General features: G+C 40.9%; 1 protein-coding gene across 5 annotated transcripts in view; it reads left to right on the top strand.

The window, feature by feature from the left end:
* PLD5 (phospholipase D family member 5) overlaps positions 1-15,036 on the top strand; it is a 422,686-nt gene that overhangs the window by 179,726 nt on the left and 227,924 nt on the right. Inside the window, exon 1 of one of the 5 annotated variants that reach the window (XM_050771143.1) lies at positions 11,616-12,794. The exons of the other annotated variants lie outside the window; for them this stretch is intronic. The gene's annotated coding sequence lies outside the window, so the exon portion shown is untranslated. Of the gene's footprint in view, positions 1-11,615; positions 12,795-15,036 lie in introns of those variants that run through there. 5 annotated transcript variants of the gene reach the window in all.

Below are 15,036 nucleotides of genomic sequence, written 5' to 3'. Positions count from 1 at the left end.
AGGAGGCGGAGGTTGCAGTGAGCCAAGATTGCGTCATTGCACTCCAGCCTGGGCAACAGAATGAGACTCTGTCTCAAAAAAAAAAAAAAAAAATTAAGTCAGATGTGGTAACACACACCTGTAGTCCTAGCTACTTGGGAGGTAGGGAGGTCAAGGCTGCAGTGAGCTGTGATCATGCCACTGCACTCTAGCCTGGGTGACAGAGTGAGACCCTGTCTCAAAAACAAAACACAACAACAACAACAACAAACTTATATAAAAGATGGAAAGAAATAGCTAATAACCAAAAGAGAATATAAGCAAATATCAAGATCTTTTTTTAGCAGTGCAAAGTTTCAAGCAGAGAATGGGCTGTGGTTTTTAATTGTAGGTTTTCCTAAGCCAGAAGGAGGGATGGGGGAGGATTTAAGGCTTATCTGACAGGAGTATATGTTAGGATCTTTAAATAAACGATATCTTTTCTCATTTTGACTAGACTGAGTCAGTTAACTTATCCACATACAAACAGGGACTGGGAATCCAGTCCCTGACTCTTATGACTGTAGCATGACCCTGTGTTTTCACCTAAAGGAAGAACAACTTTGAGCCACAGTACCTTTATTTTTAGTATGCATACACTTAGCAGATACTTTGGACTTTCAGATACCAAAGTCCTTCCCAGCAAATGCTTTTGAAAAAGCAGGGCATGAACAACCTGAGTAATTTTATTTCTGATCAGAACAATGTGAGGCCAGGCACATGGGCTCATACCTGTAATCACAGCACTTTGGGAGGCTGAGGGGGGAGGATCATTTGAGGCCAGGAATTCAAGACCAGCCTGGACAACATAATGAGACCCTGTCTCTAAAAATTAGGGGGATGTGGTGACACATGCCTGTAGTCCCAACTACTCGGGAGGCTGAGATGGGTACATCACTTATGCCCAGGAGTTCGAGGTTACAGTGAGGCATTATGGCACCACTGCACTACAGCCTGGGTGACAGTGAGACTCCAGCTCTAAGAATAATAAAAAGAAAAGTAAATGCTATGTGACTATAATAAAATAAGAATTTCTGACTTACAACTGGCTTTTGAAGTAATTTAAGAGCTTCCCATAAGTTCTGAGAACGCTGGGATGGCAGGGAAGGTGTAGGTCTCTGGATGTCTTCTGCCTATTCTGATTACTCCAGGTTACAAAAGCCCTCGAGGTCCAGGCATTGGGAAATGTGTAAGCTGTAGCAAGGGCTAGAATTTGTAGAGGACCAGAGTCCATGTTTGCCAGCATGGAAGGGTTCAAATTCAATTTAAAAAAAAACAAAAAACTTGAACCCAGCAGGCGGAGGTTGAAGTGAGCCGAGATTACGCCACTGCACTCCAGCCTGGCGACAGAGCAAGACTGACTCTCTCTCTGACTCTGACTCTGACTCTCTCTCTCTCTCCTCCTCCCCCTCCCCTGTCCCCCTCTCCTCCACCCCTTCCCTCCCTCCCTCCCTCCTCCACCCCCTTTCTCCAGCCCCTTTCTCCCCCTGTATATGTATATATCTCACCATGCAGGCTTAACACCCTTACCTATGGAGTCAGCCCACTCACCATCATTTAGACCCCTGCTTTACAGTTACAGCACATTGGTGTATAAAAAGTTATTTTAGAATGTAGTAAGACTGGAAAATAATAAACTAGAGTTTGTGCTTACTTTTATGGATGACATAGGACCACTTACTGGAGGTGGAGGATGTTTTCTAGCCTCATGCTTGATACACATTTCATAGCTCTTGTAACCACCCCATGGGTTCTTCTTGCTACCCAGATAAAGCCAATTTATCGAGACATGGGAATTGCAATAGAGAAAGAGTTTAATACACATAGAGTTGACTAAACAGGAGACCACAGTTTTATTATTACCCAAATCAGCCTCTCTGAAATTCAGAAACTAGGGTTGTTTAAAGCTATTTAGGCAGGCAGGAGCCTAACAAATGCGGAATAATGATTGGTTTGGGACAGGGATGAAATCACAGGGAGTTGAAGCTGTCCTCTTGGGCTGATTCAGTTCCTGGGTGGTGGCCACAAGACCTGATCAGCCAGTTAACTGGTCTGGGTGGGACCAGCTGGTCCATCAGAATGCAGAGTCTGAAAAATACTCAAACATCAATTTTAGGTTTTATAGTAGTAGTGTTATCTATGGGAGGAATTGGACATGTTAGGAATCTTTTGGCCTCTGGCTGCCTGACTCCTGAGCCATAATTCTTAATCTTGTGGACGATTCGTTAGTTTTACAAAAGTGGTGTGGTCCTCAAGCAAAGAGGGGGTTTGTTTTAGGGAGGGGCTGTTACCATGTTTACTTCAAAGTTAAAACTATAAACTAAATTTCTTCCAAAATTAGTTCAACCTACATGTAGAAAAGAACAGAGCAGCTTGGAGATTAGAAGCAAGATAGAGTTGGTTAGGTCATATTTCTTTTGCTGTCACAATTTTTGCAAAGGTGATTTCACGCAAAGTATGCACTTTACAAACTTTGCTTTTAGCAAAATAATTGAAATCACTTTTGCTTAGCATGCAAACTCATTTTTTAATGGAAATTCAGTACTGGCTTTGATCATTCTAATGAAATCATCTTGCTTTTTACTCACCTGAGTTGACGTTATCTGGATTAATTCATTATTTTGGATTTGGACTGAAAGCTCTTTTTACATTTTAACTGGCTGTCATTTGCCTCAAAGTAGTGGTGAAGGGTGCCTCTTTAAATGCATTTACAACCTATTGCTTTGTTGTGAAGGGGAGGGTAAAACTGAAATTGGTCATGTTTCCTTCTCTCTGTGTCAAAATTGTATTTTCCATTTCATGCATCTGGTGAAGATAAAGATTTTGATGCTTGACTGCAAATGTCTGACTCTGCAGGGATGTACTTCCTCTCTTTTTTGAAACTATAATGATTTCACAGCCTCCTGCCTTGAACACACTACATTTGTTAACTTTATTTCTTGTTTCAGCAAGTCATGTGTGACTTTTCTGCTTCTTCCTTGCCTGCCATAATCATCTTCTGACCATCTGGGAAACCTCTGATCCTCTATGCAGAGTCCATTTAAACATTTTAGTATTAGAAGAGTGAAAATCTTGTAAAAATGTGAAATTTTTTTTTCTGTTGTTACACTGGGAGCAAGAATAAAATGTTTAAAATGCTTTCCTGCTGAGTAAGAATTTTAGAGATGACAGGCTCGCGTGCAGAATTCTGAATGGGGACAGCAGTTCCTATGCACCTAGGGAATTTGAGAGAGGCTGCAGGCATTGTCAGCAAAAGGGACTGGAGTGATTTGTTATATTCCCTTTATTTTCAGAATAACTCCTGATAAATATTAGAGAGGCATATTCACTTTTCAAGGCAGTGGAACAACCTGCATGTATTTTGGGGACAATTCTTAGAAGGGATTTCTGTTTTAAAATCAAGACATTAGCCTTTGGGATGTCAGATTCCTATTGATAAATTGAGGAAAGTGACTATCGGGTGTCACCTTTGGAAACTACCAAAAAAAAAAAAAAAAAAAAAAAACCGAAAAACAAGTTACCTAAAGGGAGAGTAATGAAAATAACTGAGGATATAAATCACCCAGCCTCAGTTTTATGAGCCACACATGTGACTTTTATATTTCCATTAATCACAAAGCTCATGATTTAATGGTACAAATATCAGCAACGGCCACCTGGAGTTATTTTTTTTTTTTCTTCTCTATTTTCAGTTTCTTCCTTCATCTGTTTTGTTTTCTTTTTATTAAAGAATAAAGCATTTCTTTTTTAGCAAAGATTTATGTTAAATAATTATAATAATAATAATTTTCTGTAGTCTTAGTACATATTTTTGTTCATTCAACAAATACTTATTGACTAAATGCCAGGCATGGTTAGACATTATCTAGTGGGAGAGAGAGAGAGAATGCCTGCCCTTGTGGAGCTTACAGTCTAGTGGGGAAGACAGATAATAAACAGTAATACAGACAGGTAGATAAATAGATATATACATACATACACACATACATACATATATACATATGTATTAGTCTGCTGATGTAAAGAACTACCTGAGACTGGGTAGTTTACAAAGAAAAGAAGTTTAATTGACTCATAATTCTGCATGAGTGGGGAGGCCTCAGGAAACATACTCATGGCAAAAGGCATGTCTTACATGGCGGCAGGAGAGAGAGAGTGAAGGAGGAAGTGTCATACTTTTGAACTATCAGATCTTGTGAGAACTTGTTCGCTCTCATGGGGACAGAAAGGGGAAATCCACCCTCATGATCCAGTCACCTCCCACCAGGCCCCACCTCTGACAAGTGGGGATTACAATTCGAGATGAGAGTTAGGTGGGGACACAGAAGCAAACCATATCACATAGATATATAGCTGATAAATAGACAAATGTTAGAAAGTGATAAAAGCTGTGAAAAGAAGAAAGTGTAGCACAGAAATCAACAGGAAGAGAGAGCAGCTGTGGGCATCTTTAAATGGGGTATTCAGACAGCCCTGACAGAGTCTGTGGATTTGGGTCAAAGACTTGAAAAAGGTAGATACCTGGGAAAGAGGGTTCCAGGTGGAAGAAGGGTGGTGACATGGCTGGCATATTTGACGAGTAACAGGAGGACTGTGCAGCCAAGGCAGAGTGAACAAACGTACATTACATGAGATCATTTATACCAAGAATGTGTGGCATGCCTAGTGCCTGGCGCAGTCAACACTCCAAAGCTGTGAAGCCCTGGCTCTGCCTTCAGCCAGCTTTCACCCCAACCCCACCCATCACACATGCAGACACTTCTAAGGTAACCCAGGGCTGGTGGCTTCTAGGTAGTCTGTGGAATTTTTGTAATGTTGACATGTGTTGTGGTAATGCCTGTGGCTTTCATCCTGCTACTTTACGTTGTACCATCTCACTGGTGTTTTGGTGAGCAGGGCGTCTTTTTACCTGTTAACTACAGTGAGGTTTTACAGTGAAAAAAGAGAGTCCCTACACGATTGTGTCGGGGTAAAGAGAGAACTTTCCCTTCACCCTCTAAGGGATTGTTTAAAAATCAAGTCACAAAAGGTTAATTGGAGAAAAGGTGTAAACATTTATAAACGTGCACACAAGGGAGAATCACAGAGTGATTACCCCAACCACCAATGGGGTGTAGAAGCTTATCTATCATCTTGATGTACAGAAAAAATGGGGGTTCAAAAACAGGTAATCGTGGCAGAGCAGGTTATTGGAGGGAGAGAAGAGGAGGCCTGGCTAGCAAAGGTAGCAGCCCTGAAAAAGAATAGATGGGGCTGGGCGCGGTGGCTTACACCTGTAATCCCAGCACTTTGGGAGGCCAAGGCGGGTGGATCACCTGAGGTCAGGAGTTCAGGATCAGCCTGGCCAACATGGTGAAACCCCATCTCTACTAAAATATACAAAATTTAACTGGGTATGGTTGCAGGCACCTGTAATCCCAACTACTTGGGAGGCTGAGGCAGGAGAACCCCTTGAACCTGGGAGGCAGAGGTTGCAGTGAGCCGAGATCATGCCATTGTACTCCAGCCTGGGCAACAAGAGTGAAATTCTGTTTAAAAAAAAAAAGAGAGAGAGAGAGAAAGAATAGATGATAAATGTGGTTTTTTGGTTTTTTTTTTTCTTAGACCTTTAAAGGTGTCAAACTCTCCATTACTTTTTTTTTTAGAGTGGGGCAAGGGGAGGCCTGGCTGCATCAATTTAGATTTTCTGTAGGTGTCAACGTCCCCCATAAAAGGCAGCTTTGCAGAATTACCTCTGTTTGCTGGGTCTCTGAGCAAGCAGTCTCAAAATATGTCAAAGAAATACATTTTGCGGTAAAGTATTTTCATTTCTTTCGGTTGACAATAGACTGTTTTGTCCTACTGCAAATAGCAGATCTCTGATGAGAGGGAATTTTGAGAATCTGGGAATCAGTTTCAGAACCTCTGATGAGAGGGAGTGTCTCCTGCATCCTTTTCTCAGTCTTTGAAGTAGTGGTTTCAGCTTAGCTGCATGTTAGAATCACCTGGAGAGCTTTAAAGAAAATATTGCTACCCAGGCCCCACCCCAAATCAATGAAATCCCAACCTCTGGAAGTGAGACTTGCTATTAGATTTTAAGCTCCCCGGGTGATTCTAATGGATGCCAGGGACGAGAACTCCCACTGGTCACCGAGGTTGATGCTAAGTATATTTATTTTTTTCTTGTGATCCGTTGGCTCCTGTCTCTTCATGTTATCATGTCTCAAAGGCTCAGAAGACCTTGGAACTCTCTGCAGCACTTCTCAATCTTCTCATTCCAGCTCTATCGGTGACTGGTTCATAGACTCCAGGTCCAGAAGCAGAGCTGGCTCATGACCAAGCTTTGCTGTGTGCAGCGGCCTTCTCAGATGCTTGTTCTGGGCAACCACTCTTTAGATGGTGCCCCGCAGGGCTCTGAAAGCGGAGGGCGTCCTTCAGCACCCCCTTTCCTGAAGTTGTAGCCAGCTCTGCCCGGCTGCCTCCGCCGCTTCATGGCATCAGCCAACCATAATGCTTCCATTTTCATCAGGAGGCTTATGCATAAACTTATATTTAAACTGCGGTCAGAAAAATGTCTACAAGTAGATATTTGAGCTGTAGTTCATGTTGCACCGTTCAACATGAACCCCCTGATTGACCCACTTCTAAAAAATCACCTGCAATACAATACCACCAATAAATGGATGTTAATTTTTTTGTATTTACATTTTAAACCTAGTCATACATCTCAGTGTGCGTGTGTTGTAAATCAAAGATGACCGAGGCAAGTCGCAATTATTTTAAGAGGTTTATTTGCCAAGATTAAGGACATGCCTGGGACAAAAGAACACAAAATCATAGGAAAAATCTGTGGTCTGTGCTTTTTTCCAAAGAGAATCTGGGGACCTCAATATTTAAAGGGAAAAAAACAGGTAATGGGGGAGAGAGGAAGAAGAAAAATCTTTTTAAAGAAGGGTAGATAAAAGTGGCAAGAGGCTGCATCCTTTTTAGTCTTGGATCAGCATTTTCTGAATCTACATTTTACATGTGAGAGAGGGTAGAGGAATAGTCACTTATGCATTCAACTTGTGCTCAGTGAATCTGCATTATTACATAACATAAAATAAACAGAGGGTAGAGGAGGCAGTAAGACAGGCATTTGTTTCAGGTGAGTGGAAGGATGACTTTTGAGTTCTGTCCTTTGTCCCACACCTGTGAAGATCAGGGATCAGTTTACACGGTCAGGGTGAAATTCAACAGAACTGCTTTAGGGTAAAGATCTTGAGACCCACTAGGAATTTCCTTGTGGGAAAATTGTGAGGGAGGTATATACCCTTTTATCTCTGTAGCTATCTTAGGAACAAAATGGGGCTGGGGACAGGTTTGCATGACCCAGTTTCCAGCTTAACTTTTCCCTTTGGCTTAGTGAGTTTGGGGTCCCAAGATTTATTTTCCTTTCACAGTAGATGTACACATATACACTTATGGATGGGTATTGGTAAGTATCAGTATTTATTTCTAGTGACTACATATAATCTTTCCAAATAATCAGTCTGGAGGTCAGCCGAACTTTGTTAGACTCTTTTTTCATGCAATTGTGTGTTTTAATGGAGGTGAGAGAAGTTAACATGATACTGTGTTGATGGTGTTTTAATTGAAGCTCTGGGATCTTTTCCCTGGCAAAATAAAAAGTGGGTGATTCAGTATTGTCTTGAGGTCATTTTTAGTTAATTTTGCTGGTCCGTGATATTTAAAAACAACCACAAACAACCCTGGGAACTGCAAGTTAGGCTGGAAACTCCCATGTTCGAAGAGGGCTTTTCGGGAGCCCTTCCTGCCCCACCTCTGCTCATAGTCCATTTCCCTCAGTGACATCAGGGCAGAGAGAAATCAGCAAGGCAGAGTCACTCACCTCCACCCCTTTCCCCAAGACATCCCAACACTAGGTGTAATTTCATGATTTAATCTCTCCTACCTCTGTGCTAAAAAAAAAAAAAAAAAAAAAAAAAAAGTATTGCTTTTCTCTATCCCTTTCTTCCCTTTTCTCGATCCCTTTCTTCCCTTTTCTTTGTCCCTTTCTTCCCTTTTCTCTTCTTGTTCCCCCTTTTTGAAGTAAAACTAACATTCCCACAATTTTAAAAAGTTATAGGCTAGATGAGGTGGCTCACGCCTGTAATTCCAGCACATTGGGATGTCAAGGCAGGAGCATCACTTGAGCCTAGGAGTTCAGGACCAGCCTGGGCAACATAGTGAGAGACCCCATCTTTAAAAATATATATATTAAAAGCCCAAAAAGTTATCCTTTTTCTTGGCCAGCGCACTTGACATTTCCCTTTGGTAGGCATTGTACATCTCACGTAGAGATTCACAAGGTACAAGATAGTTGCAGGAACCAAGATGCAAACTAAGAAACCAGTTAGCCTAACACAGTGTCGGGGCTTGCCGGTTGCAGAGCTCTCCTTCTTTCTCCTGTCGGGACACTTGTTTGGCAGCTGGCCCAAGAGTGTCCAGGTTCTGGTAGTGCCCGCTGGCAGCATTTGGCAGGTGTGACAGCAGAGTAGTCTGAAAAATAGCAAATCTGGCCTCTGTTCCCCCAGGAGGAACACGGTGGGACTCAGGGTGTTGGCTTTGTAGAAGAACATGCCCTCTGCAGGCCGTCTCACCTCTGGTCCTCTTTTTATCCTGGGCAAAGAAGCGTTTTAATCCCAGCCTGTCTGAGCACTGCCCTTTCTTCTACACTCACACTCTTCTTCACAGACCCAGGGCACGTCATTTTGTCCCACACAGTGCCATTATGACTCCCTTTTTGTTTTTCTTATGTGAGCCACTTTTAAAAAATATTCCAGTGTTCCTATTCTAAACCTCTTCTCCCCTTTCAAGCTGCGGATAAAGGTACCAATATAAGCATAGTTTTTATGCCTCCTTGACTGGGTACCCAGTACTGTGTTCCTAGTACTGCATTCCCATGAGCAGTAGCATTCAGAGGCATTGAGGAGCAAAGGGAAAGTGACTTGTCACTGATCCCCCATTGAAAGGGATGACATCCCGGTTAGGTTGACAGGCTCTCAACCCTTCTTCTTCTCGGTGGAACATTTCTTTGGCATTTTTCTCAGAAGTCTCATGAATGCCCTGGAATAGAGAATAGAGTTTATTTTGAACATGGAACATGGCCAGGTTGGTGGTGGTATTTTTTTTTTCCTTTGAAATGAGATTCTTAGCTATGGACCTATTTCTTTTTTAACTACCTTCTGACCTAGTTCATAATATTACCGCCAGAAGCAGAACTAACAAAGAACATTATTCTTGTTTAAAGAGATTGAACAAGTAATAGGACATAGAGTTTTAAAAGAAAATCACCATTCATTTTGAGATGAGATAACTTGCCTCAATTTGAACTTCTCTTTACAATTGTTAGGGATGTAGGAAAGGGAAAAGACTTACATTTTTCTAGAGAAAAAGTATTTACAAATTCTTGAATATTTCCCAATTACAGATTTTTTTATAAAAATAACTTGAAGTGTATATGTTAAATAATTTGAAATTATTAAATGTTATGCACATGTATGTTCATTTGCAATAGCAAAGACATAGAATCAACCTAAATGTTTATCACTAGTGGAGGCCAGGTGCAGTGGCTCATGCCTCTAAGCCCAGCACTTTGGGAAGCTGAGGCAGGTGGATCACCTGATGTCAGGAGTTTGAGACCAGCCTGGACAACATGGAGAAACCCCGTCTCTACTAAAAATACAAAAAATTAGCCAGGCATGGTGGTAGGCACCTGTAATCCCAGCTACTTGGGAGGCTGAGGCAGGAGAATTGCTTGAACCTGGGAGGCAGAGGTTTCAGTGAGCCAAGATTGCACCATTGCACTCCAGCCTGGGTGAAAGAGCAAGACTCTGTCTCAAGAAAAAAAAAAAAAAAAGGTAGACTGGATAAAGAAAATATGGTGCATATACACCATTTAATACTATACAGCCATAAAAAAGAATGAGATCATGTCTTTGGCAGGGTCATAGGTGGAGCTGGAGGCCATTATGCTTAGCAAACTAACACAGGAAGAGAAAACAAAATACCACATGTTCTCACTTATAAGTGGGAGCTAAACGATGAGAACACATGGACACGAAGAGGGGAGCAGCGGACACTGGGGCCTACATGAGAGTAGAGGGTGGGAGGAGGCAGAGGATCAGAAAAAATAACTAGTGGGTAGTAGGCTTAATACCTGCGTGATGAAATAATCTGCACAACAAACCCCCATGACACAAGTTTACCTATGTAGCAAACCTGCACTTGTAACCCTGAACTTAAAATTATTAAATGTTAAATAATTTAAAATTATTCAATAATTAATAAAGTTTATATATTACCTCAGTGTTAATATAGAATTATTATCTAATTATTCCTCTAACCAGAGATGATTACATGGCATAAAATGAGAAAAATTAAAGTTGAATAGAGGTTTCAAAAACATCTCGTATAACCTTCTCCCCAGTTCAGGAGACCTGTTCTTCCAGCCTCAACCGACAGTCATGAAGGTGCCCGCAATAGTGGACGGGGCTCTGCCAGGAAAGAAAGTGCTCCAGTAACAGAGCGCACTGTTCCCCGAAGGAGCCCCTCCACTGTTGGAGGTCTCTGTTATAAGCTATATGGGGCACAAAATGGCATCTTTGAAATTTGCTGCCCCCAAAATGGGCACTCATTTTAAGCGTGCTTCGTGCTTAAAATACAGTAAATCATTTAATGCTCAAATACGAATGACAACTGGCTTTTATTACATAATAACCACGTGCTAGGCACTGTGTTAAGCACTTTACGTTTATTATGGCATTTACTCCTTACATAAATTCTGCGGAATACAATTTCCCCCTCCTTTTTCCCCACAAGGAAACAGATATAGAGGACTTAAGTAACTTACGCAAGGTCACTATGGTAGAAAATGACTGACCCAGGATTCAAGCCCAGGCCTATTTGACTTCAGGAACCAAGCTCTTAGCCATTGGTTGTACTTTTCACTTCAACCCTATTAAGTAGATGTTGAATTCCTATTTACAAAGAACTGAGACTCTGTTATCAAAGTAATTTTCCCAAGGTAAATGGAGTCTTAAAGCAGATCTCTGATTCAAAGCTTGTGCTTTATGCCATCATAACCAGAATGCAGCAGAGAACATCAAAAAATTAAAGGAGTGAGGCATGGTGGCATATGCCTGTAGTCCCAGCTACTTGGGAGGCTGAGGTGGGAGGACCGCTTGAGCTCAGGAGTCCAAATGCAGTCTAGACAATGTAGCAAGATCCCTTTTCTTAAAAAGAAAAGAAAAGTTATCCTCCAATAAGTTGTCAAGGCAGCTGTAGTTGAGGACTTGAGGATCTCAGTGCCCACTGGAACTGCATTATGATTTCAATAATATAAATATTTAATCCGAGAGTTGCCAAGGATGTTGAAAACTCTTCCCCAGGCGAGATAAGTGAGTAAGCCTGATGGGTGGAAGTGCATTTTCTTCTGTATTTCTCCAACGTCTAGCATAGTTTTTAAATCATTGTAGGTACTCAATAAATGTTTGTTGACACACTAAATATATCTACCAAGAAGTTTATAATTTCTTGTAAATTTAGGCAAATGTCCTTTCCAGTATTATTTATTGATTTAGACTCCATCTATTTCCAAAAGGAATTTAAAGTGTCTTTCCTTCCAGTAGGTTTTTATTTTTATTTGAATCATCTGGTGTTGATTAATTAGTTAAGTTTTGGTGCCTACCTTACAGCGTATTAGCACTCCTACTATCAATCCTTATCTTTGCACTTATCCCCATACTTCATACAACCAAACAACAAAGCATAACATTCCGCCCACTTAGCCAATTCCTGTACTGACTCCTCATCATAATCCTGCTGACCCTTACATGAATCAGAGGACAACTAGTAAACCACCGCTTCATTATTATTGGACAAATAGCATCCATACTCTACCTTATAGTGTTTGTTTTGTCTGTAAAAAGCCATGGCAGCATAAACTCCCCACTGCAGAGGCTAAACGTCTGACAAAGCCAGAGAAAAACATCGTCCCTCCTGGGAGTTTTCAGTCATCCACAGCAGTGGGGCAAGTCTGGCGGTGTGGTAGAATACGGACATCCTCAAGTGGGTAGCTGCTTGGCCAAATGGTGCGGGAACACAGTAAGGAAAATGTACGGCTCTTCTGAGTGTTGTATTTCATTTACAGAAATTAGGAAGCATTTTAGGCTGCAGTGACAATTCAGTGTTTAGATTTTTTAAATGATTCTATGTAAAAATATAGCTTTCTATCAGTTGGCAAACAATAGGGACTAGCAAAGCCACCCCTACAACTTAGGAAAAAAAAGCTTGTGATCAGAGTTAAATTAGTAAAACAATTAAAATCAGGAGCCATCTGTGTGAGAGAGTCAGGAGATCTGTCTTTAAATATATACCTGAATACTTTAGAGGCACCCAAAACTCCAGTCAAGGTGATATGGGTATATTTTCAGCAAAGCAGAGCTATTCCATGATTAGAATTTGAAACGGGAAATTATATCTTATTTGGAAGGAAAAGAACATCTTACACAAGATGTTGGATCATTGAGGTTTCAAGCAGCTGTCAACAGTGAGGATAGATGCTGGCCAGACCTACTTGTTCATTCTTGGCTATGGTAGATTAATGCAAAACCATCTGGCTTGTGTCTCTTTAAGCTTGACTAATGCAGTTTCATATCCCAATTTCAGCGTGCTGATCAAATCAGGTTTCTGAGCCATCATCACGTCTGAAAACTTGACCTTGAGGTGATGGACTCACCAAGGCTTAGCCACTGGTAAGAATCTGGTTGGGTGATCAGTCAACCTCCTCTAGGTTGGGAAATTTCTTTCAGCAGTACCAATAGCCTTGACCACAGAACTAATGTTCCTGGATTCTCCAGTTAGTTGCTTCTCAGGTGACCACTAAAGTGACCACTAAATCTAGGAAAAATGCCTTTGATGTCTAGCTCAGATGACTGCCGTAAGTTATGACCTTCGCTGTCATCTCCTGCCCCAAAGTTCTGTTATCTCAAGGTGATAATCACCTTGAAAACCCTGCAATGGCTGATGCTGTTGCACCCAGCACTGCAGCTCATTGTCTTAGCAGTGTGTTCCCTAGTGCAAGACCAATGAAGCACATTCTCTATAAAAGCAGCAGAAACAAACAAAAAAGGCATTGTATTTGTTCATCAAAATGGAAGATAGGCAAAAAGTAAAGGAAGATTTTTGTTGGAAAAGGTAGAACTAGAATCAGCATTTGACCAAAATGTGGGAAATGAAGGAGGCATACAGTGGACATGGGTTATTTGAGAAGTAGGAGGTAGCTTCAGAGAGAGAAAAAGGTGCCTGTACTCCTCTATTATTTTATCAAGCATGAGTATATTCACATTAAGCCTGGCCAGGCCTATATTAAAGGTAAGACTTAAGTCTAATGTGTAACTTTCTCACAATGTCACTAGAATAAAAACTTCATTAGACCTTAGATAGGTAATGAGAACAGAAACTGCTCTTAAAAGTTGTGAACAAGCATGACTTAGGAAACAAAACATGAGAGCAAAAGATCTATCTCGTATGCTAAGTAACATATACCCTTTATGGATGACAGATACACAATAGCACTACAGAGGAATATGGGCATAGCATGGATTAGGCAACTGATATTTGTGGGTGTGTTGGGCAAGGAAAAGTTTGTGATTCAAGCACAATTAAGTCAGCATTGTGCCACATGCATTGAAGACTCTCAGTGATGGAGATAAGGAAGATAAGGAACTAAATCTGTACTCCGCAATTGTACTATTTTTATGATAGTGGCCAAAGTTTATTGAGATTTTCCTATATGCAAAGTCTGTGCTAAATCCTTTATGTACATTGTCTCATTTAATCATCTGGAAAACTCTGAAGTGGGTACGATAAGGAACGGAAGCTTAAGAAGATACGCGATGAGGACATCAGGAAGATGGCAGACTAGGAAGTTTTAGGCCCTTGTTTTCCCAAGGAAATGTTAAATAAACAAGAGACTGATTAAATAATTTTATAGAAGCTCTGGGAATCAGTCAAAAATTTATAACAACCAAGCAAATACCCAACTAAGAAAAAATCCACATTAAACATAGTAGGAAATTGTATTGCATTTTTACTCACCCTTGCTCCACCCCCTCCCCAAGACAGCATGGTAGTCTGGGGGATGTGATGGCCTGGTGCCCAATTTCCTTCTGCAAATTGGAGAGATTTGGACCATATTTGCAATGTTCCACCCTGTATGACAGAAGCCTGGGAGATTGACCTCTGTGTTGCTTAACTTGGAGCTCAGACAGCTAAAAGTGGCACAGTTTGGATTTCAGGCTAGAGGAAGATAGAAGAAGAAGTAGGCATGGCTTATGAAAATCACAAGGGTTTTATAGACTCACAGATGCCTGGGGCAAGAGATCTTAGAGCAATACAGTAGAACAGGTGAGACCCCAAGAGGCAGCAGGGGTGAGACTGTTAGAGAAATTGAGACATTAACCAGCTGTGTGTATGAGGGAATCAGAATAAAGCATGCATACAGGTCCAAGGGAGACACATGGCCAGAAAAGGCCTTCACAGAGGGCCTATTCGTGAAGGTCTTCCTCTGCTGAGAATCAGTCTTTAAAGACTGGGAGACATGGCTATTTTTTTCAAATGCCCAATTTTCAACAAAAGATCACAAGACATTAAAATTTAAAAAAAGAGAAAATCTGGCCTATTCAAAGGAACAAAATAAATCTTCAAAAACTTGAAGAAGTACAACCATCAGACTTACTAGACAAAAACTTTAAAACCATTTTCTTAAATACACTTAAAAAGCTAAAGGAAATCAAGAAAATAACGTATCAACAAAAGAATATTTAAAAATAAGTAAAAATTATAAAAGGGGTCAAATAGAAATTCTGGACAGAAAAATACAGTAAATGACTTAAAAAACTCACCAGAGGGGTCCAACAGCCGTCTTGAATAGACAGAAGAAAGAATCTGTGAATTTGAAAAAGTTCATTTAAAATCATTGAGTCTGAGGAATAA

The sequence above is a fragment of the Macaca thibetana genome, chromosome 1, assembly GCF_024542745.1.
Source record: "Macaca thibetana thibetana isolate TM-01 chromosome 1, ASM2454274v1, whole genome shotgun sequence".
In the NCBI taxonomy this organism is placed as follows: Eukaryota; Metazoa; Chordata; class Mammalia; order Primates; family Cercopithecidae; genus Macaca; species Macaca thibetana.
This window is presented reverse-complemented; position numbering and strand designations above follow the sequence as displayed.